Source organism: Pholis gunnellus (genome assembly GCF_910591455.1).
Source record: "Pholis gunnellus genome assembly, chromosome: 1".
NCBI classification, from domain to species: Eukaryota; Metazoa; Chordata; class Actinopteri; order Perciformes; family Pholidae; genus Pholis; species Pholis gunnellus.
The window spans coordinates 27,724,337-27,748,590 of NC_136528.1; positions in this window are offsets into that span (position 1 = coordinate 27,724,337).

The following is a 24,254-nucleotide window of genomic DNA, read 5'->3' on the forward strand; positions in this document are numbered from 1 at the left end:
TAGTGGAACCCCAATTTGGAATTCACCATCCAATTCGGGTGGAAAATGATAAACCCTTTTGTTTAACTGTGTAATGATGTGTTCAGACATGCTATATCAGACTTGCACAATAATTACCTGTTGGTCTGTCGGGTCTTGGGCTGCAATGCTGCTGGTTTTTTTATCTGCTCCACTTGAAATTAACAGAAAGAGAATAAATTGTGACATTACTTTCAGGATTTACTTTTCTCTAAAAGATGAAAAGTTCACACTTTACAGAGAATGCTGGATTCTTAAGGCAAACTGAGCATAGGCATACAGTTAGCCATAGAAACACAGTTCTTCATTTATTTATCATTAACCTTGAAAATGTTTTGATTTATATCAATTGCATTGTCCCGAGATGACTTTGCCCTTCATCACGCAACTTGTTTGTGTCTTTGCTGTGTCTGTATTTTGTTCATTGTTGTCATTCAAATCCATAACATCTTCATTTAACACACACCACTTCCATAGCACCTCTATTTAAACAACTGCACCAGGAGAGTATCGCAGTACTGTGAGTTCAAACATTTCCTTAAACCTTACTTTATTCACACAAACATTCATTAATTTCACACTCATCAAATAACCACACCACAAATAGTCTGTCTCTAAATGTAGCCTGCAGTAGCCTCCTTAATTGAAACAACTGTTGACATTGCTTATTATTATTTGCTTTTATTGTTACTGACAATCCAATTCTATTTCCTTTTGTAAGACTTTACATTTTTTTCATTTAGCCCCAATTTTTTGTCTTAACTTGAAAATAAAAAGCATCATTTTGACCCTATACTAGGACTGTGTCTCTGAGTGAATTCACCCGCTCTCCTCACATCGCCTGGTCACATCTATACTTCAACAGGCATAAATTAAAAAGAGATATATAAATATATATTTAAATATATTTCTAGCCATTACAGACATACGCTGTCCTACTACATAAAAACAAAGAGTCAAGGAGGCAAGCAACAGGAGAAATGCAAAGTGAAGTTTAACTATACTTCCACCTAGCTCTCCACCTGTTGCTAACCGCAAAGCACCCTCCACTATCATATTTACTTTCCCAAAAGTGAAGGAATTACTTAGATCTCACAATGAGGTCTTACCTTTGTGCATCTTCCTGTTTCAAAAGGATACGTTCTGCCTTGTGTCGCCAAAGACCAAAAGTTTTCCTCAGCCACTGAATTGTTACCTTAAAAGCAACATGAATGCACATTTTGTGACCACATTTCATTTATTCTAGAGATGTAAGGTGTGCAAAATTGTGAAATCAAATTAATCCAATGTGTAATAATTTTACCAACCCTTTATTAAAGCATTATTTGTGCCTAAAACTATCAGCAGGGCCAGGAAAGCTTGGTCAAAATAAAACTCCAAAGTTAAGTATGGCCAAAAATTACATTTTTGGGCTGTATGTTATGTATTTATTACACTGCTGTCAAGAGAAAATATATGGATACAGTCATACAGTCAAAGGCTTTTGCTTATGTTTTTCATCAAAATAGCATACATTCACTGGATAACAGTAAAGCGTGGGTATATGTTATCAAAAACAAAGTGACAGTGTATTTCAAACATTTATTATTATAAATGGGATGGTTTTGTCTCTCACAATTGTGTATTATGTGTATAATAATTTTATTATTAATAATTTTAATAATTTTTTTTGAATACTATGAATCATACCTCTGGCAGAATCACTTCTTCCAGGTACATCTTCTGGTCAACTTCTGTTCCTGGTACAGGCAGGATGTTCTTCAGCCTGTTCATCATCTGTGCAGTCTAAAACATGTTGCAAGTTAGTTATTACCTTTACAGACCTTTTTTAGAAGCTTTGGTGACAATGTTGTGCTTGTGTTTTTTTATATTATTTGAAATACAGTTCATAATTTCCTATTGACATGGAATGTACAAAATGCATGGAATTATTTATTGTCTAAGAGTGAAATAAAAACGATTTGAGACAAATAGAAATATGTTTTGCTTCTAGTTATGAGGTGACATGACAATGTCTTGGGCATACCTTAATTTCATCCAACAATGTGTTGTTGGTGGCATACATTATCTGTAGCCCTGGATAACAACCCTTATGTTGGTGGAGATAGACTCTGTTGGACAGAAGCTTGCCATCTTGCAGATCTTTCTCCAGATCCTTAGAATAGCATAATAATTCTGATGTTAAAGGATTGGTAATCCCAATTGACAAATATGGAAAAAACAGCTGCTTAACATAGTATAGAAGTCATTTCAAATCTTTAATTGTAATCCATTACTCAAAATATTGGTCACTACATCTGAGAAGTTTGACAACCATCCATCTAGCTGCCAGACTGCATTTCAAAATAATTTGTCAACATAAAAATTCTTGCATCTCACAAATGTAGGAAGGAGTTCTTAAATACATTAATAATACAAATTTGAAAGATCCTTTTTTACCTTTATGTCTTGGTCAGTCAACATGCTGTCCACCTCAGTTGATTCCAGGCTTTCCTTACTGGTGACAAAAAGAGAAAGCCTTTTCTAAGCAAACAGCCTGCTACACTCTGATCTTTGAATTACCTTTAAAGGTTTTTGTGATAGTATACATGAATACTTTGTGTAAGATATTACAGAATTATGCAATTTTTAAAATAACCATGCCTTCAAAAACTTCCAAGAGGATATTAGTGGAAGGAAATGCAAGACTCAGGCAAAAGTTGTTTCAAGTTAGGTGAGATCATTACTATCATAGCACTCACACATTTGGTTGGACAACTTTATTGCAGCCACAATCAAAGTCTTTGTCGGTACACTCTCCAGCAACAATTCCAGCACAGTGGAAATGAATCCATTTCTTGCAGTTTTCGCATTGAAGCCATTTATAATCCCTCAGGTTTTTGTGGAGAAACCTAAGTTGAACAGATAATTAAAAAACATTTAAAACTAACCAAATGTTAAGTGGTGGCTAAAATGTTAGATATCTTTGAAATGCAAGTTTTGTCATCTAAAACTTAAAGATACAGTGTGTAGTATTTGGCGGAATTTATCATTGAGGTTGCAGATTGCAACCAACTTCTTCCGTGTGCTAAGCATGAAGGAGAACTTCCTGATTGAAATGGTACTATCTAGAGCCCGTGTTTGGTTTTCTACTGTAGGAACATAGCGGCCAGCTCTCTGAAAATAACCTGCTCCGTATGTAGATATAAACGGCTCATTCCAAGGTAACGAAAACACAATGATTCTTATTTTTAGGTGATAATACACTTAAGAACAAATATTTATTAATATTATATTCTATTTCTTCCAATAGATCCCTCTAAATGCTACACACTGTTATTTTAACATCTATTAAATATGTATTTCTTTTTTAAAATTGAACACAAACTTATAACTTACACACTTGTCCCCACGACACGCTGAAAAATGCAGGCTCTTATGCACCATGCCATGCAATGGCAGTTGGAGTCCGCCTCATTTTCTTCTGCTCTTGTCAGCCTGGCCTCTTTTCTTTCCATTTCCTCTGACTCATCCTTGGTGAGAGGGAAGGCCTTTTTTGGAAACATAGAAAGTACAACTGGAGAGGTTAAAGTCCGGACAACACATTAAAAATATATTTATTAAATATAGAACCAAAAAAATCGTTGTTTTCATTACTGTCTCTGGGATATGTTTTAGCATTTTTGCTGCATGGTATTTCCGCAGAGTCCGGCATTGGGTCATTGTCAGTGACTCTTCTTGGACATCTGTATTGGTCATTTCATTCTCAGCAGCCTATATGTCAAATGATAAGATTGTTAATTGCACACAATCTGTGAGGATTTTTATAATATTTTTATAATGTGCATAGGCCTATTATAATATTTTAACAATGCACACTGTACACCAGAGTTTACGCTGTACTTTTTTTACGGTTAATAAGGCCGTTGATATTCCAGAATTTCAGCCATATAGAACGACTATTGGACATATGTATTAAATAGACATTTAATAGCCTTCATTTGACAAAACTGGAAAATAAGTCATATGAAGAAGGGGTTTAAAAAAATAAAATAATAGGCTGGGCGCACTCCAAATTCTGTGTTTGTCAAATTCAAACTGTGGCTTCTATGGCTATAGCCAAACAAATTGTTTGAAGCTTCATTCAAAACCAGCTTCAAAACCAAACTACTTGAAAACTGTTTAAAAGCAGGCATATGCCAGCTAACGTAAACACTGCTGTACACATTGTCACATGGATTTACTCACTGAGCAGACAAAAATCCCACAATTGACAGAGTCTTTCTGAAGCCACTGGACAAGGTATCTCATACTCCAGTCCTGCAGCCCACCCTTCTTCCGAAAGACATTTCTGGGAGTGCCAAAATGTTAACAAATGCAATTACATGTCAAAGAGATGAAAAAGTGTTATTGTGTCATATTTGCATTTTGGTAGCTGACGTAGACTCACTTCAGAAGATCCATGTCATCCTTGTCTAAACCGGTCCTGGTCTTCAAGGAGTCATAAATACGAATTTCTTTTTTGGAGAAATCCAGCACCTTATAAACAATAATGTCAAGATGTAATTCACCAGATGTTGAGGTTTATTATGTGTTGTCCTGTTTAACATGGTAACATAAATAGCACCTCTTTGACTATAGAAATTATTGAAACACATGAGGTTGGAACAATCTCTTTACTCTAGAACCATTATTCATCTGGTCTTATAAGTCATACAATCTTTTTTTCATATTTATGGTTATGTTTGGAAACAGTCAATAAAAACTAATAACTGATGCATACCCATAGAATGAAGTGGTTGCCAGTTTCTTTACTGATATGACCCACAATCCTTGGCAGAAAGATCATTTCAGCATCCTCCTGTAGAATAGAGAGTTATAATTTTACTCAGTCACTGCCAAATGCCTACTGAATAATTTAATTTGTAAAGGGTGATAGTTGTCCACATTTGTGTGAAAAACTTACAGGGAGATGACTAACAAGCCTGTCATTGACATTTTTGTTGATCATCCAGTCTCTGTGCCACAATATAAAGTCAAAATGACCAAGTGCTGCAGTCTGTAAACAACAAAATCACAAACCTTTGTAATACACAAGCTAAATGACAATAGAAAATATCACATTCGCATTTTGATAGCCATAAAATATTACGATGACCATGTGACAGCACTTACCTTTGAGTTGTCCATGGAAAGCTGTGCCACACGATAGTTGACGGCCTAAAGGAAAATATGTAATCCTAATTATAAACAAAATCACATATGCCAAGCTACGCATGCATATGTATCTGTACTGAATTTACAGAAATCTTTTGACAGACTGTATATTATTGTAATCATTGTAGTTTGATAAACTATTTCTATGCACATATAACTTACATCATCAGTGAGCCATGGCATAACCCATGCCGATTCGCCCAACAGTTCCACAGGACAGACACTGCAGATATCCAGTATGGATACAGGATACCTTCGATTGATGTTGTCCAACACCTGCCTTTCATCACGGGAACCTGTCAGAAGTTTCCTTAACTTCTCCTGAGTGATATACACATGTAAAAAATAATGCAAATAACTGTATAACTGTAATTTACTGAAGCACCAACACATGGAGTATCCAGAGATATTCAAAGTCATACAAAAGCAGCCATATATTAAAAAGACTTAGATAATACTTAAAATGGACACTTTCTTTAATGGAGAAATTATCGTTGCCATAGTGAATCTCACCTCATCGACATCATCGATGGTGTACTTCTGGGCTGAGAATGCCTTGATCTTGTCCATGGCTGACTCTGGTGCCAAATGTGGTCCAGTGGCTGTTTGCTTAACTACAAAATAGTGCATATTGTCATTCAAGTTGAAAAATGGTAAATTTCATTTTTTTAATGACAGCATGTACTTCTAACTTTTCACATATAACAGCTTTAAGGTCATTTTTTCTACTAAGACAGTATTACACATTTATAAGTTAAAGGTTGCAGCATGTCCAATTGAAGACTGATAGATTGAGGCGTTGGTCAGATAATGTGGAGGTGTTACCATGATATACAAAGAAAAATTCAACAGAAAAACGTTTTGGTTTTGTTTAGCATGACTAACTTGATGAAAGAATTTCAATTTTAGAGTCACAAACCAACATCTATGATTGTGGCTATTTAAACAAGTAAACACAAAAAAACATTATGTTATCTTCTACAATAGCAGGGATTAGACACTTTGTGGCTGCAGTTGCATGTGGTATAAAGGTCAAGAAAGGCTGCTTGTCGTTCAAAACTTCTCTATAACATAAAAGAATGAAGTCTATAAACAGTTGTCAACAACAAATTTTTGAACATGAAAACAATGACAATTTTGATGTACGCTCTTACCTGAAGATTCCAACACCAACCTGCCATATTGTCCTATCGCCAGTGGTGTGCTGCATATTGCCATCATATTTTGCAGGAAGCAATTGTTTATTTTCTCATTGTGTAATTCAATGAGTACTCGAACTGTCTGCTTGAAGTGTGCCTCCTTCATTTGGCAGACAGAATATCTAAATGCTGCCAGCTCACGGTTGAACTGTTCTGCCACTGAGGAATTGATCTCTGAGCGTAAAGAGGGGCAGATGTTCAAACTCCTCAGTTTTTCCTCTGGTCTGCGTTGGTTTTTCTGATGGAACCTGTCATAGAGTGCATACCTCTCATTTGTTTTTGTGATGGAATGTAATCCAGTAAACCGATCTGTTCCTTGAACAGGTTGCAGTGGTGCGCCTGGAGACCTGAGATTAGGAATCCACTCAAGGTCCACTTGAAGTGTCTTTTCCCTGGCTGCATCAATGTTTGGCTGTGATGGTGCACAGAGCCGGCCATCATGGGGCTGAAAGAATTTCTGCTGGGTTCTATTGTTCATGTGGCGTGCAACCTGTCCTGCCACATCTGAAATATATACAGTTGGAAAACTGTTAAAGCTTAGAAGCCCATCTACGTGATCTCTGGCCGATTCTCCCCAAAAGAGAAAGTTCACATAGTACACAACTCCATGTGTACAGGCGAAGTGCAACACACCACCTGGAAAAGAAAGCAAAATTGTAATACATTTGTATGAATTTACTCACATGCTTTTAAAAAACACATTTCCCCTTTATTTATCACCTCCTGTTTTTTGTAGTTTTACAAAGAGCTTTGGGTAAAGCTCCTTGAAATTGAGCAGCTCCTCCAGTCGGTTGACAAGGTCAGTGATGGAACCCTCAGAAGTCACACCAAGTGCTGCACAGGCATCTTGTAGTTCCTTCTTTTGAAGCTGAAATAATCAATGCAGCTTTCAGTATACATTCCAATGAAAAATATGCACAACAACTTCAATTATAATACATTGTGAACTTTATACTCACCCTTCTAGACTCAAGAAGTGCATGGATGATGTCTTCATCCACCTTCTGTTTGGACACCTTGGTCTCTACTGACCTTTTCTTCAACCCCTTTTTCAATTCTGTCTTTGGGAGAATGTTTCCAACACGCGTGTCCTTTCCCATCCATGGAGCCAATGTGGAATATGTTAGCAAGGACCTGTAAGGGTTTACTGTGGTGGTTCCTATTAGAAGTGAAAGTACAGATGATATACACTTACACTACATCGGTATCTTTATATTGTTATTATTTTTTTGTTTTGTTTGGAGATGTGCATTAACAACATTGTTAACTGGCTTTTGTTATTATAATAACAGGAAGAATAAATACATAATTAGTGTCAATGGAGCAGAGTACACCAATAGTACGAGAAGTGATACCAGCATTAACAAAGAGGACGTACCTGATGTGAAGCCCTCAGCAATCATCTCCTTGTCCAGGTCTGCCCATGTCTTCTCAATATCTATATTGAGGTCTGTGTCTGTCACAGTGTCCAGGTCCGGCCTCTTGAATGTCCCAACTGAGAATAAACATAGAGCAACAGTAATTTGAAAAGTATTAAACCTATTTGCCTATTTGACTTCAATGTCGTATAAAATGTATTGAACATGATAAACTCTGTTATATGACATAAACATTAAACTGTGCTACTTTCGAAATGAAGTATGCTATCAGAGGGGCTGGTGATTTTACATCTATTCATGCAAATACAGAAACTTCCTTTTCCTTTTGTGGGTGAGGGGGATAATAAAAGTAAGTTTATGTTTGTAAGACATGGATTTTATGAATTTACCTGGCACATCAAAAGCCACTTTCCAGTTGGCATCAGCAATAATGACCGGAGGATTATGGCCACATTGGTGACAGGAGAAGTGAAACTCAAAGTCCATCAGCGAAAGGAAGTGGTGGAAAGCCTTGCGTACTGTCTGGTGGTGGTATGTGTTTTTATTAAACAGATTGATGGTGTCCAACATGCGTCCACAAGCTGTCTTGTTCTGGAGAGCAGGATAAACAGCACATGCAGAGGATTTACTGCAAAACATGTTATTTTAAACCAATCCTCAGAACACAACATGTACACCAGAATGATCATAGATACTTCAGAGAAAATCATAAACTAAAAGTAAATGTTTCAACAGAACACCTAACCAAATTCTATAATCATGTGTAATTAGTTAATTTAGAAAAACTTACAGCCAAAGCAGAGAGCAGGAGTGCACATAGCGGAAGAGTGAGCAACACCCTGTCGTTGAAATTGTGGAACCCGGATAAGTAGTCTTGGAAACGGACATGATTTCCACAGACAGGGCACTTCTTTATAGCAACAGAGACCCCTTAAATTTGAGCAAAAGGACAACATTATTTAAACCAAAGTAAGCAAGTAAGGGAGTACGCACAGAAAACACCAATATAGTTTCCCTGTAAAATGTGAGAATCTTTAATGTTGGTATGTGCAAGCCTTTAATTGCACATTCTCCACCAAATAGTAATTACTCCTACATTAAGTGTATTTACAAAGACTAAGATAGACATTTATATGTGTTCGTACACCAATGGGTTAAATTAATGTAGCATGTAATTACCTTTTTCAATGAAGCTATATCCATAAACGGTGGCTTGTGTTGTTATTATTTCCTCTGTCAGACCTGGGGATGTTGGTCCAGGGCAATATGGACAATTGAGCTCACTTGGAATGAAACACGTCGGTGGTGGCTTTTCCTTGGTTCGCAGTTCGATGGGGATGTTGTGTAATGCAGGAATCTTCTTTGCTTTGGCCAAGTACTCAGTCATAACACGGACTTTTTGATCATTGACGTTGGATGATGTACATGGCAGTTCTGGGTCAAGGAGCTCACTTTCCATGTCTTCAATTTCCTCTTGGTGGGTATCACAGTTAGAGAGAACATTTGGAGACTCCTGAAAGATCCACCACATGGCCATCATGTGATGGACACAGCGGAGTGATTGTCCCCTTTGCCTACAAGGACAATGCCACTGACCCCCCACAGAGTCACAGCTTACCATGGTACGCTCAAATCGGCACCAATTGTCCTTTTTGTCTGTGAAGACAGAGAAAAATAGCCATCTTTTGGAAAATCCAGCATGTCCATAAAGAATGGGGTTGATGCTTTCAGTTCCCTTTTTGGCTGCTGCTGTTTGCAACTCCTTGCACCGCTCACTCCATTCAGTGGAGATAAGTCCCTTGTCCAACATTTCCTGTAGCGAAGTATTTTTCACAGATGCTGGGGGGACATACGGATCGGCATATTTTACTCTTTCTAGGTGAACACACTCTTTTCCTGGATTTCCCGATGCTTTCGCAATGTCCATCAATTTCCGACAGAGTGAAACTTCGCAATCGATAACCGGTGTGCCTGTAGACTTTATGACATGAATTGGGAACAGAGGGCCTGAATCATGTTTTGGTGTGACATAAATGCCATTGTCAGGGTCAATGCACATCATAGGGGTTGTCGGACGGTTGTGAACCTCACGGATATGGCGTCTCAGATTGGAATGAGTTGAAAGTAATGAACTGAAATGCATGCATGGAATACTTTTATTCTTCTGTGAAACCTTTGGATGTGGGATATCACCTGCTTTCTCTGTGCCAGCTTTATTTGAAGCTTTTTCTAAAAAAAAAAAAGAAGAAAGAATTTACAGAACACATTATGTTCCATGTAACTGATATTTATTTATTTTTTACAACATTTTATGAAGTAAATGTGTTTGCTTGCAGTGTCAAGTTGGCAAAAATTGTCAAATACAGTAACCTGAGTAGATGGGGATGGGCAGGGCTAATTGTAAGAGTACGAACAGAAGGTGCTACAAATGAATGAATAGGAGAAGTCGGCTAGTATTAATGGTATTAGTTTTAGGAGGAAGGCCTTATCTTTTTTTATTAATTGTAGCTATATACAAAAATGCGAGAGAGTGAAAGTTAGTGTGTGGTTGTTAATGATAGAAGTAAGGATTGATTGATGGATGGATGGATGGATGGATGATAGTATGGGTGCTAGATGTTATATCTTAAAATATATCTTACCTGTTTTCTTGAATGATTCAATACCTACAATTGAAAGAAGAATTGGTCATCATTGAATTCAAATAAAATAAATCTTTATAGTTACTTCACCACTTCAAGTCTTTGCAACAATGGGCTCTGAAGCTACCCGTTATCAAGATGGTTTCTCAGAGACCCTAATTCCACTAATTTGAAAAATGTATTTCTTTATAATAAAGTATTTGTACTTACTGATATAATGGGACTACATATATTTGTTCTCGACTCCATGTATAGTTCTCGTTCTTATTTGCCAAATTTCTAATAAATGTACAACATATTCACCCTTAAAAAATGTAAGTTTAAATTAAAAAAAATAAAAACATTATGTAATTTAAAACCCCAAATGAACATTACATAACAACACTGAATTTCACATTGGATGAATGACATTCATGTATTCAATATCTTAAAGGTAAAGTTTAGTATTTTAGAAGTGGATTTAAACAAAAGGTCTGTCAACTGTGGTCTGATTGTGATATGGTCTTTAAGTGCCCCTAGATGCTTCAAATATATTTACAGGTGATATTTATACATCATTTTATTTGGGATATAGAGATCGAAAGGGAGGCCAATGTTGTAATTCAGTATTTGAATGTCTTTATGTCAAACATAAATTGTCTATCAATACCATCATGTATTTCCCTTAGTTGTTGGCCTTGTAAATACCTTTGAGTGTGACATATACTTACCATGAACTAGTTGAAGATGTTTCCTGAAGTTCACAATTCGGGAAAACACTCTGTAGTTGCACAACGGACAATGATTGTGGCATCTATGGCTTTGATTTGAGTCCTGGCAAAAGCATGCCACCACAAATTTCTCTGTTGAAGAACATTGCATAAAATTAGGAATATTAGTGACATGAAGATTTGCTTAAACTGTTGTAAAAAACAGGAGCATACAGTATTTTATCTTCAATTATGTTTAAGTACCTGTATCTCCATCGCGAAAATAAACAGCATCCCTTAGATGTTTTTGATGTAGATGCCCCGCAGAAGCCTCTACTTGCAGAGTGCAAAATATACACTTGGGACCAACAAACTGAAGAACAGACTGTTCATCATTGAAGACCTGATGTGAATCTGTAAGAGAATATATGTATTTATTTATTTTTAAATAAATGTCAACAAATATGTAATACGAAAGAAAGGACCCAGCTTCATTCTATACAAAAAATAATAAACAAAATATATGCCTGAACTCAACGTGTGCAGTAGAGAGCAAATACAGATCATACTCTATAGCATATTTACATGAATCTTAGATGTAAACTTTTAACAACTTGTTAAGATACAACTATTTTTTCTACTACTAGTTATTGGTAGACCTATAAATCAGTGTATAGGCCTACTTCTGGGGAAGGGGGGTTATTACCAAAAATAATGTCTGTGTGCCATCACTATAGAATACCTTTGAGTGAATATAGCCTAGACTGTAATCTTCCTATATTATTTGTATATACCTGTATGCTTTTTAACAATACTGAAAATCAGAGAGGAGGGTTGGATTGGGCATGTTGTTTGTCTTTTTTCCCCCTCATTTCAGTTTCTGTGATTAGTTGTCTATAGACACCCTGGCCTACCCATCGAATAAACAGGGAGCATGCATTTTCCAAGAAATAAAAGTAAATAATATTTTAAATAACAAATTGAGGTGACTACAAATAGACTGTAACATTAGCCTGTTATGAATGTAGGAGTGAAGTGCACCTAAATAACATCTCCTGCATTAGCCTGAGGCATTGTTGCATATGTGCGAAATTAACATTCACCTCCAGTTCACTTCCAATGATTTCCGGTGAAATCATTTTACATCCTCACTGATATGTTTTCAATCATGAGTTTAGACAGGGACCATGTGATGCACTACAAGCCTAGTTCCAGTAAAACTCGTTATTTTTATTTGCGTTATTTCTTGACATGTGGCGCACACTGTAGCCTACAATGACATCTAGTGGCCACGGCCTTGGCAGCACCTTCAATCGGTTATTAAATACCTGATAATAAATGCATTTACTGGATGACAGTGATCAAAAAAGTAGCATACCTTTGTTTTATTGTTTTATTTCTGACACCCACTAGAACCAGTAAATATATCTTACAGATATTAAATTGAATGCATGCTGTGACGAACGTGGCCACTACACTACCTGCCGGTGTGGATGTTAAATATTTAAGGTGAAGATACACCAAATCCGTGGACGTATGTGGAGTTGACGGATACCATTCATTTTTTTATTGGAGAGGATGATAGACTGACCATTCAATCTATCCACATTTGCATAAACAACACCCGCCTTCAACTTTATACAAATTTGGTCCGTCCATCACAAGACAGCAGGCTCGCGAAACTCAGACCAAACAGTCATCGGTCGCCATGTTGAAATCACTTGAGCCATCGCGTCTTTCCGTTTGTTGGCTGGATTTGGTAGATCTCCTGGACATCAAGACCGTTTTTTCTCCTCTCCATAGACTCTTAGTCATAGTGCATCACAGCATCATTGTCTAAACACTCATTTTTGAAAACATATGGGTGAGGACGAAAATGACTTTGAAGGACGTGCTATTTGCAATACACTATTTTGACACATAACCAATTCTTAATGTCAATGCCCGATGTAGTCACTGCTATTTTGTATAAAAAGCCCAGCCTAACCTAGGTTGCATGTAGGCATCCAACTTTAAATATTTAAATCACCTAACCCTAATGAAGTTACCAATAAAGTTAAGAATTGTTGAAGTAATTTTCGAAGTAGGAATAATTCGAGGTACTGCAGCGTGGAGGCATGCGCTCAAAGTGCATTCATCCTTACCTGCCATGGTTTAGTCCTTATGACCATGTCCAATGTCGATGCCCAGTACACAGAAACCTTTTTCAAATTGTCTTTGACATTTATCCAATACAAATCAGAAAAGGTAGTGTTAGATGTAAAGGTTTTTAAATTCTTCTGACACACTTCACCGATACTTCTCGACCTTCTTCGTATGACGTTAGGGATGCAGTGTCAACAACATCAAATAACACGGAGCCAAGGGCCCATTTACAGCCTACTCTCACCTATGGTTTTATAATTCCACCTACGCAAGGGGTGTGGGCTACATCAGTTGAGAACTATTTTTTGTCGGAGATTTCTTTTTTCTAACCTTTTTTTTAAATAAAGTAGGCTAATCTTTCATTATTGACATTATCATTTATGCAACATAGTTTTGCCTATTTTTGATCGGCATTATATATTTTTATGGTTACTTTTGGTGTCAACATGTGAGCACTGTCTAAGGCAAATCGGTTTGTTTCCACACGGCAGACATTCGTACCAAATAGGCTAGACTAAATTGTTAAAAGATCAATACGGAGCTGTATGGACTGGTCAAGTACAGCGAACAGTTAAAAAAAACGTCTCTTTCATTTTCTTTCCATGGAGGTTGGGTCCCGTATTAACAACGTTAGCCGTGCATCCACCGTGTATTGTAGTAGCACGGTAGAAGTTCCCTACTTAAATAGCCTGCGTGCTAAATGTCATTTTCTACTTAATTGTTTTAAATAAATGTAGTTCTCCTGTTATGGAAGTCATCACAATAGTAGCACAACATAAAAAAAGCAGATAAACAAGTTGAATACAAGTTTGACAACACAGTATATTATTATCTTTGTTAGTACTAGTAGACCTATTGTTGTTATTACTATAGGCCTATGTATTGATTGTTTTATAGGCTACGTTACATAGGCTACTACTAAACACATATACAGAAGGCCACATTGTTATTTTCGTTATGTTATTGGCATCACACTACTACTATACAGCTATATTAACAAGCTAAATGCACGTTAGAAGGGTGCTCTTTCAGCAACACTTAAGCCATCTGAGACTACAAAATGGACCGATTGCTTGCAGCGTGATTGAGTTCCGAGAAAGAAAAGAAAATTACGTTCAATATAGTATTACAAAATATTAAAAACGTGGCAGGAAATTGCTAAACGTTAATCTCATCACTGCACTCTATAGGTAAACAGCCTTCAGTGGACCTTGCCTCAGTTAGCACCTAGTCATAGCACCACTTGTGCTTCCCATTTTGACCTTCATTACTATATCATCACTGCACCATCATCATCAACCTCTAACCTGTTCTGTTGTAACTCTGCTGTCAGCGTCTTAGCACCTCTCACAAAATCACATCATTATGTAGGCAATTTGGTCTAAAGAATGATTTAGCACAGTGCTTGTGTGTGAACACTGTTGTAGGAGTTGACTATATGACCTATTATTTAAGACTCAAACATATAAAAATGAAATTCATGTTCATTATCTTCTTTAAAATAAAACTTAGTCAAATGAACACACTATATTCAAACGTAATGGCGTGACAGATATATACTATATATATATATATATATATATATATAGTATATATATATACTTCCCTTTCTATCCCCAAAATGTAAAAAAACACAACTCCATCCCATCTGCAACATAAACACCAGACAAGACATTTGTCAATTGAACCAATAATCCTACACTTACCAACAGCACATATAAGAAGAACTAAGAAGCCATTACTAGAATGAGGTGAATTATATAGCTTGATTATTCATACCACTGTTAATACTGTTGTCTCTTGTGTAACAATACCGCTAACTGTTCATTCCACATTATATATATATTTGACCAATTAACAAGTAGATGGTGAGGCAAGAGACAATTAAAAAAACACGTCAGTGCTGACAAAGTTTTCTTATAATATCAATCAGACATTTGAGTCCATCTCTAAAAGGTTGTGGCAGATTATTGACAGCATTGTCCAGCCAGCAGTACACCGCATCTGGGCACTGCAGAGCAAATTCTCTCTCTGCAGCTTCCTGGTCCTTTTCACTGTGAAAGGGGTTGCTGCCAAAGTGTGACACTTGGGTCAGTTAGCCCACCTCTTCCTCATACCAGTCTGCAGCCACTGATGCATCCGGCAAAAGGTCTGTGGACAGCTTTTTTGGGCATCCCTCTCTGGCAAGTAACTAGGGATCCCCTATAATGACAATTGGACGTTTAACAATAGTTTTCTCTTTGAAATATAATTATTCTAATTCTGTAGGCCCTTTGTGCTTTCGAGAAGCTGACCTAAAACCTGGATTCAAGGTGGAACTAAAATGACCACAATCAGTGATACATTTTCAAAATAGTAACACTTCTGACGGTCTCCATCCGCCTACAGCTCCAGAGATTAATCTAAGGGGTCACAAGACAGTTAACATGGTAGCAATGAAGAAAGGAGAACAACTTAATCTTGTTTTTGCTCTTGTCTTGTGAGATTAGGAATTTTTCGAATATTCTAGAATCAAACTTTCTATATCTCGATGGCAATGAAACTGAAGTAATTTAATTTGGACCACAGTATTTGACCAACATTATATCTTCTCATCTTGGCGTTTTAACTTCTTCTGTTTCACTCGTCAATTCAGGATTTAAGTGTGACAATTAAATCAATGAAGTAGGTAAATTAGGCGAAGTGTTTGAAAAGAATGAACCAAACGTCTCTTTATTTTCCAATTGTCATTATGTATTGCTTCATGAACACATGCTCACTTTTCTATTATATACAAATAACAAGTAAACACATGATGTATACAACCAGGTTGCAAATTAACCATCAACATCAAATATCAGATGAAATAATCAGCATTAAATCCATCTGTATCAATAACCTAGACAATTAACAAAGACACAAGTAAATATGACAAATCTATGGTTGAAATACACGTATACTGCCATCTAGTGGTAGAAATGGTAAACACTCTTATTCAGGCTATTACAGGCTATGCTCTGCGTTCACTCAAGCAGCAAAGCAATACGGTGGAAGAATAAATAGCAACAGCTCTGCACACACAAAAATGACCTTGATTAAACTATATTAAAAACTGTATTGCATCAAACAATCCACAGATAAATCGAAAACTTCATTCTTGCTGTGTACATGGATAAATTAATATTAAATCGCATGTAGTCAACTATTGTTGCTAACACACTCCCATCAGCCCACATTTATTCATTTATATTTATTTATTTTTCTCCTAATGTTACCCTGGTATGTGCTTGCATCATAGACGAACCATTTTCTTGTATATGGTCATTCTATTACCTTTTTTGACATATTCTTACTTCCGAACTACCTGTCTGACTTTGCGTCGCTCTTGAAAAGAAAAACAAATAAACCATAAAACAGACTATCAAAACATACACGGACCAGGGGGGGCACACCCCTCTGCCCTCCGACACCCTCTGACTGCTGGCGGCACTCTCTGGCACTCTCTCGCACCCTCTGACTGCTCGCGGCACTCTCTGGCACTCTCTGGCACCCTCCGGCACTCTCTGGCACCCTCCGACACCCCTCCGACTGCTGGCGGCACTCCTGTGACAACTATTGTCACTGGCAACTTGTGGCTACTACTGACACCTACACATAAGCAGAGGAAGAGTGAAAATATTTTCAGAGATGTATCTTTGGATTGGAGATTTTACGTTTTTATACATATATACTTTTAAATGATAATAAAATGGATGATTTATTTTCATTATTTTATCCGATTGTTGTAAATGACTATAAAAGTAATAATTTGGAAGGAGTGTATTATGTTTCCTTTTGTTGCAAAATCATACTTAAATAAAATGAATAAGAAACAAAAAAGTACAACATGGTTACTCACAGGATGTATACAGAGAACGGGCGGCTCCGGTGACTCAACTAAAATCATAAAACTGATTTACGGCAGCTGACCTGTCGTAACAACAATGTGTGTTCTCTAGAAATGTGGCTCCGCCCACTCAGCTCGGCAGCTGCCGAACAGTGCCACTCAGGTGCCGAACAGTGCCGCTCAGTGCCGCTCGACTGCCACAGCTGTGGCACCTGACTGACACAGTTCCGACACCTGCCACTGGGTGCCAGTGCCGCAAAAAGGATCTCGGCCCTGCACTGTTTGCCTCCAAACGAGCACTGGTTTTGTGTCTTTAAGCTCAAAGTGACTCCATGTCTCTCCGAAATACGTTTGGATGAAAACTTTGCTCCCTACATTTTCTTGAGGAAATGCAAAAGCTTTAGGAAAGATCTTTGGAAAACATTGCAGATGTAAACAAATCTGAAACAATCCTCTTGCGCTAGTTTTCATATCTTAAAATGATCTGTCAATCAATTTTGGACTGATATCAGGTCTGCTTTGACCTAATTAATTAATTAATGCTTTAACGCGATAATACGTTAACTTGCCCAGCCCTAATTACAATATGATATATTATTGGATAATAAAACCGTTGTCCAGACGGTTTGATAATTATTCACTACATACTGCTGTGCTACCCAAATAATTAGGTCTATTAGGTAAACACTAATGGTTAGAACAGTACATGAATGTTACTGCTGTCTCCCGAAAAAGTTCACGATAAAGGTAACATGTTTCTTTCCACATGTTGAAATAATAGGAGTGAAATAAATCAGTATGTCATCCTGTAGCTTAAATAAATAGGCAGCATATTTCCCTTTGCATTGCTGTGGCTGTGCTTCGGTAACTAGAGGATTCATAGAAATCACACCTAACCATAGCAGCTAAACCATATCTGGTGTGTGCCTATTAGCTCACATCTCTTTATGGGATTGTGCTTATGGTTAAAGACAGGTGAAATTTGAAGTCAGGTATTAATCATAGAAGCGCATAACCAACTGTGCTGAGAAGCTTGAACTAATTGTGCTGGAGTCTAGAGTTAACTGACATTGCAAGAATAAAAACTGACATGTGTCCACTGAGAATCCAGAAACAGAACCCCCCTCATCTGGTTGATAATTGAATCTTTGTCAGTCCAAAAACCTGCAGCATTCCTCGGTCACATCAAGGCTGAAATGATCGTGTGTCGACTAAATGACAGAGCGACAAAGTGGACCAGTGGTCCAGCCACGGTGCCTCGTCTCTGAACATGAAACGTCCAGCTGATATTTCTGTTTTCTGTCCCGAGAGGACTCGGCCTGTCTGAGTTATCCCTCCATATTCCCAGAGAGACAAGCAGACAAACTTTGGCACTCTGAGGGGAAGTGTGCGAGGGCTAAAAATATTTCCACTGGGTTATCTAATTCACAAACCTCCACCACTTCCTTCACTGTTCCACCGGTACTGCAGAGCAAACCTGAAATGGTTTAATTTGTTTGCACTTCATCCGAGTACAGATAAAGCTCTCTGTCCATTTCTCATTCTATGGCAGTTTTTAATTTGGCCTTTTGAACTGTCCCAGAAGTCCAGTCTGTTTACCCTGGTTCCAGACCACCAGCATCTTCAAATAGAAGGGAAAACCAAATGGATTATGGAGTCTCATCCCTCTTCCATTTAAAAAAAACAAACACAAACTGCAGCCTGCCTTTGTCTCTCTGGATTCCATTAGACCCCACTGCACAGCAGTACAAACAACTCATTTGACAATAAATTAAATTGTAATTTGTCTACGATTTGCATATGGCTGGGAAGAATGTCCGCGCATTTGATTCGCCCGTCCCAGCTGCTTTCATCATGTTTATGTGTTTTGCATTTTAATTCTCTTCTGTGACCTCCTGGAGAGAGGGATAATGGAATCAGCGGTTTCAGTTTCCCCCGCCGATAACAATCAGTGTCACCCAGTCAGCGATAGAAGAGAGGTCACTCAATAAACATTTGGTCAGGTGAATTTGGGATTCTTGTATTTCTGTAAGGCAGCTTTATCTACAAATCATGCATTCCTTTGTATTTTCTAATTGTAAGAGAAACCATTTGCATTTAGTGGTCTGAGGTAGACCCTCCACCCTCCCTTTGTGCAACACTGCAGGTAACCTTACAGGAGCAGGAGGAAGAAACTTCTCACCAGCTGTTTCCTATCATTAAAATACTAGAACGTGGCCACCTGGATAGAGGTGATGTAACAAAAAGTCATTGATTTGTCACCAATTGATGATATTTATCAATTTTGATGAAACATGGAAAGTGACTCATCTTGGCTCCGTGCATTTTCAAGATAAGTGTTTCCTGTCACGAAACAATATGGGGCCGTTCTGTGCGACGTTGGTGAGAGCAGCAGCTGTCTCTGCACGCTGCCTCCGATTATTTTGTAAAAGTTTTAGCAGCCTCTGACTATCGAGAAGGAAGACAAACCGATGGTGGTGGCTGTCGGTTGACGATGTTGATCCCGCTTGTCCTTACACATAAGTGCCTTGGTAGAGTTGCTGTCATGTTATAATGAAGGTCAAAATTATGACGGCTCTTACACAGTGGCTTTTACACCACCAGTCCAATGTTGATTAGACTCAGCGAGACACCGCATCTCATTTCTGATTGGCCCAGGGTGGGAGATGATAATACATGCTTGCTTTCCACTGGCCTCAGGCTACATCCATACTACTTCGTTTTCAAACGTAAACGGAGTTTTCAAACAAAAACGATCTCCGTCCACACGGCGTTTCAGCATCGTTTTCGAAATGATCTCCGTCCAGACTAACACGCCTGAAAACGAATATCACGTGACTCTTCACGTACACTGCGCATGCGCGTGGGTGTCGATGTAAACAGGAAGTAGATTGCTTGCTTAGTTAAAAAATACGATAGAGTAATACAGTAGTCTTTAATAATGAAAGGTCGTGTTTGATACTTAAGATCTTCTCTAAAATCTTCCTCTATGAACTCAAACAGACACAATTCGTGGAAAGTTTTAGAAGTTTTATTTTTCAGACTTAGGTACAGCGCTGCAGGTCTTGTTCTATCTCTGTCTCTCTCTCTCACACATCAAATTTAAAGTAACAGTTTGCTAGATTATGGTTCCATGAAAGTGGTCAACACACGTCTCTCACTTGTTTCCTTGGTGTTGTTGTCTGTTCTCACTCGTAGCTCTGCTGGTGGCTTAGCTGTCTGTCCTACTGAATAGCATTTACTGCTAACCGTGACTTCAGACGGCCGCTCCATCGGTCTGATAACGCCGCTGGACACGCTCAAATAACAGCTGCTTCCTCCATAATAATGCCGACTTTAACTGAACAACAGCTGATAGTAAAGACAACAAAGTCAGCATCGCCTGTAATCAGTTGTCCATGTTAAATTAACCGGGTAGTCGATCGGTATTCAATGTTGTCGTTTGTGAGCTTCTGGGTAAGGGTCACGTGATGGACATGTGACGAATCAGGGAAGGACACGTCATGACTCCTAAGAACCAAACAAGTAGCGAACACGGACCGTCCACACGAAAACGCAACCCCGGAGTTTTCAAGCTTATCCATTTACGGTGCTCTAAAACTCCGGCGTAGTGTGGACGCTCAGTGTAAACGGAGCAATGTGGACATGGCCTTAGAGTACTTTCACAATATGCTAACGATGTCCAGGTTGAGAATAAAACAATGTGATGATGAGTCTGAATAGTAAAATATTTTTTCCTGATTGTGGTCCTCTCGGATGTGGCAGTGGGGCGTGCGATTTTCATTTTTATGGATTCATCATCATGATGGATTAACTTCAACTTGACACATGTTCAGTTTGATTAATACCCGGACATCTAAAAACTCTCCACGAGCACTTTAAACTCTCTGTGCCTGCTGTCGCCTGGAGTAAAAAGCCACACCATGGAAAATAGCAAAATGCCAGAGGATTGTCCTCCACCCATGCTCTCACCATATGCAGATAGACCTTTTGACTGTGAATCATGTTGAAACGTGTCTGTCAATTATCTTTCTGCCATAGTACATGCGGCTGGTAATTGGATTGAAAGGTAAAGTGCTTTCATTTTTGCTTGGAGGTTATATGTGGAGAATTGAGGATGTGAGCCATCAGAGCGGGCTGGTTTAGGTTAGCCTATTGTACCAAAATGAGTGAGCCATCAATGTCATTAAAAGGTCACAAATGTGATGCTCATGATGGTCAGTGCACCATTTAGATTAGTTTAAATTGGACTAATGCATTTTGATTTACATACTGTAATAGGGTGGCACATACAACTATGGAGAGAATGTAAAATACATGTGAATTTACAACCTCTGTATTTTTCTCTGAATGTCACTGAAGGTCGCTTGTGTTATACGCTGCTCTGGACCAGAGCAGGAGAACGTCCCAGAATCCTCCCCGAATCACACCGTCGCTCCTGTAGCTGTTGTCCGGTGGTTTGGCGAGACAGCGCTGCGGGCATCACTTCCCTCTGCCAGCTCTCTTCACATAATCGGCAGCAGGCAGACAAAATGTTACTAATTGGATAGAAAATTAGAGGCAATTGGGCAAAAGAAGAACACATGAGAAATAGTTGTGTTACGGTGTTCTGGAAAGCTTGGAGTTGTTATTCGTCCAACACGTTCAAAAGCAACCGATGCGTTCGTTTAAAGTCCGTCCATCCATCCATCACCTGTTGACACTTATCCGTTTCGAGGTCGCGGGGCTGGAGCCGAGATACTAACACCTTTTGCCATAAAGTAAACCATTCAACAGCACCACTAATAGTAGCCTCTAAAATGAACACAGAGTTCTGTGACCAAAAGTAACCTGTGCGTTGCATGCAGTAAAGGCAGGATTTATTGCAGGGCTGTTACATTAGAATGCATTAAATGTATTTAGCTCGATCTGAAAAAGTAGAAACTCAATTGTATGCCTAATTTGTATTCTTTTGATAAGTACAGCTTATGAAAATATTTGTTTGTGTGCTCTATGAATATCTTTCTCTTCTGCTACAATGACTTCCTCAAACACCATTTGATTTCTGTATAATATACTTTTGTATAGTAATTGTAGCGGTCAGGCAATTCTTTTCAATTCATTCACCTTCACTTGTCATTTGTTTGACTATTTAATTATTCATACATGTTTTATGGATTATCATTATTAGCTTAATGCCACTGGGAAATGTATTCTACATTACACTAGAATACTCTTCAGTTACTGGCAATCACCAACATTATGAGCAACAAAAGGTTTCAAAATATCAAGAGGTCACTGCACCAAGACTTATTATAGCGGTAAGATCTGAGTACGGCAGAGGGGACCCGCAGTCATCCTCGCAAACCTTTACTCATCCTGGTCAGTCATCTCTTCAACATGACTGACCAGGAAGCTATTGCGTTTACGCTGAGCATGCAGCTTTTAGCGAAGGTTGACTCTGCTCCAGCAGGTTGAACGTGGCATTTTCCGATAAAATCGTCTGATTCAGGTGACCTTCACTTCAGGAACACGGATAATGAAATACTCTGTCACTGACATGTGCATTTATTGAATCAGGACCGCCTTTAGCTTTTGCGAAGGTGAATGTGTTACCTCACTGCTCTCAGGTAAAAACTGCATCAAGGCTGCTGCGGCGTCTCAGATCCATCAGTGGAGATGCTTCTTAATGCACATCCACTCTGGCTGCTGCAGTCGCCCATGGTAGCTGTTGAAACAATCCCAGCTGTGTATTGAATTTCTCAGATTAATTTAATAATACTTTTTATATCCTATGCAATTGACTTTTCATTTTTTGTCCAACAACTGTGATCAGCCATGGCTCAGCAACAGTTTTATTAGATTGAATTCTGATGCTGTGATAGTGGTCGTAGTGGTAGCAGATTCTCTATTGAGAAAGTAACACATGGTTGTGGATGGATTGACATGTGTGGTAGAGGAGCTACTGTGAAATATTGAAGCTATATTCTCTATAAAACACTGTGTGCCCACATCTGGCGCCTGTGGCTGTGATGTAGTATCAACACCATTGCCAAGGTTTCTCTTTGGTCAAATCAGTTCCCAAACGTTGAACTGAATGCCATGCTGCATAACTATGGGCAGATTATGAGTCCCTTTGTAATTGGTTTGGTCTTCTTATTAACTCTGCCAGGAGGATAATGCGTGTGTGTGTATGTGTGCATGTGCTCTGTCTGTCTGTTGCCGGCTAATCTCGCATTCTGCTGCAGCAAACTACATACTATTGTGGGCGCCCAGTTATGGCTTGATGCTCAAAGACCTCTTGTGGTTGCAGAGACTCACACTTTTTCAAAACACCTTTTATTGCCTGTTTTCATACTGCTATTGACTGCCTGCTGACTCCTCACTCACACCTCTTAACCGGTCCCTGCACGTTAGGGGCCGCTAGTGATAACAAAGCTGAGTGCATATAGTTTGCTCACTTTTATTGTTTTGGACGGTGTGTTTGGCTAACAGCAAACAGCTAACGGACCATATCAGTACACGCACTGCTGTACCTCGCCGCCTCTCAGCTGCTGCTATGTGGGCAGACAGCTTGATAAGTTTCACTTAGTTTAATGCTGGTATTAAGACGTGTGACAGGTATGTTACTGTTGGTCTTACTCTTAACAAATCAAACTGTTAGTCTTTAAACAGATTGCACATATTTTTAGACTGTAATTACAACCTTTAAATGTTGGTCACATAATCTATATTTTTGTGTACATGAGGCCATCAGCTGTAGCCTTTGGTTATCCTTGAACAACCGTCAATCTTGATGTGTTCAACTAAAGTCCAGACTGTGGGAGACTGCTGCACCGACGAGACGATTGTCCCAGCGACAAATGAATTGGGGTAACCTAGCTTTGGTAGTGTAACATATCTTTTGCATTTCATCGCTTGTCTTTTTTGTATTCAATTTTGTAATGCATAGTGTAAAGTGTGTGTTAAGTCTTGTATCTTATTTTGGTAAGTTTGTGATCAGTATTTTGACGTTTTGGAGAGTAATTGCAATCTTATCTCATTTCAGAGCACACGGCCATCGGCAGGAGTTGTCAGCTGCTGTTTTAGGATTTTAATGTTGTTTTCTACATTTGCCGATTCCCTTTTGTCAACCTGAGCCA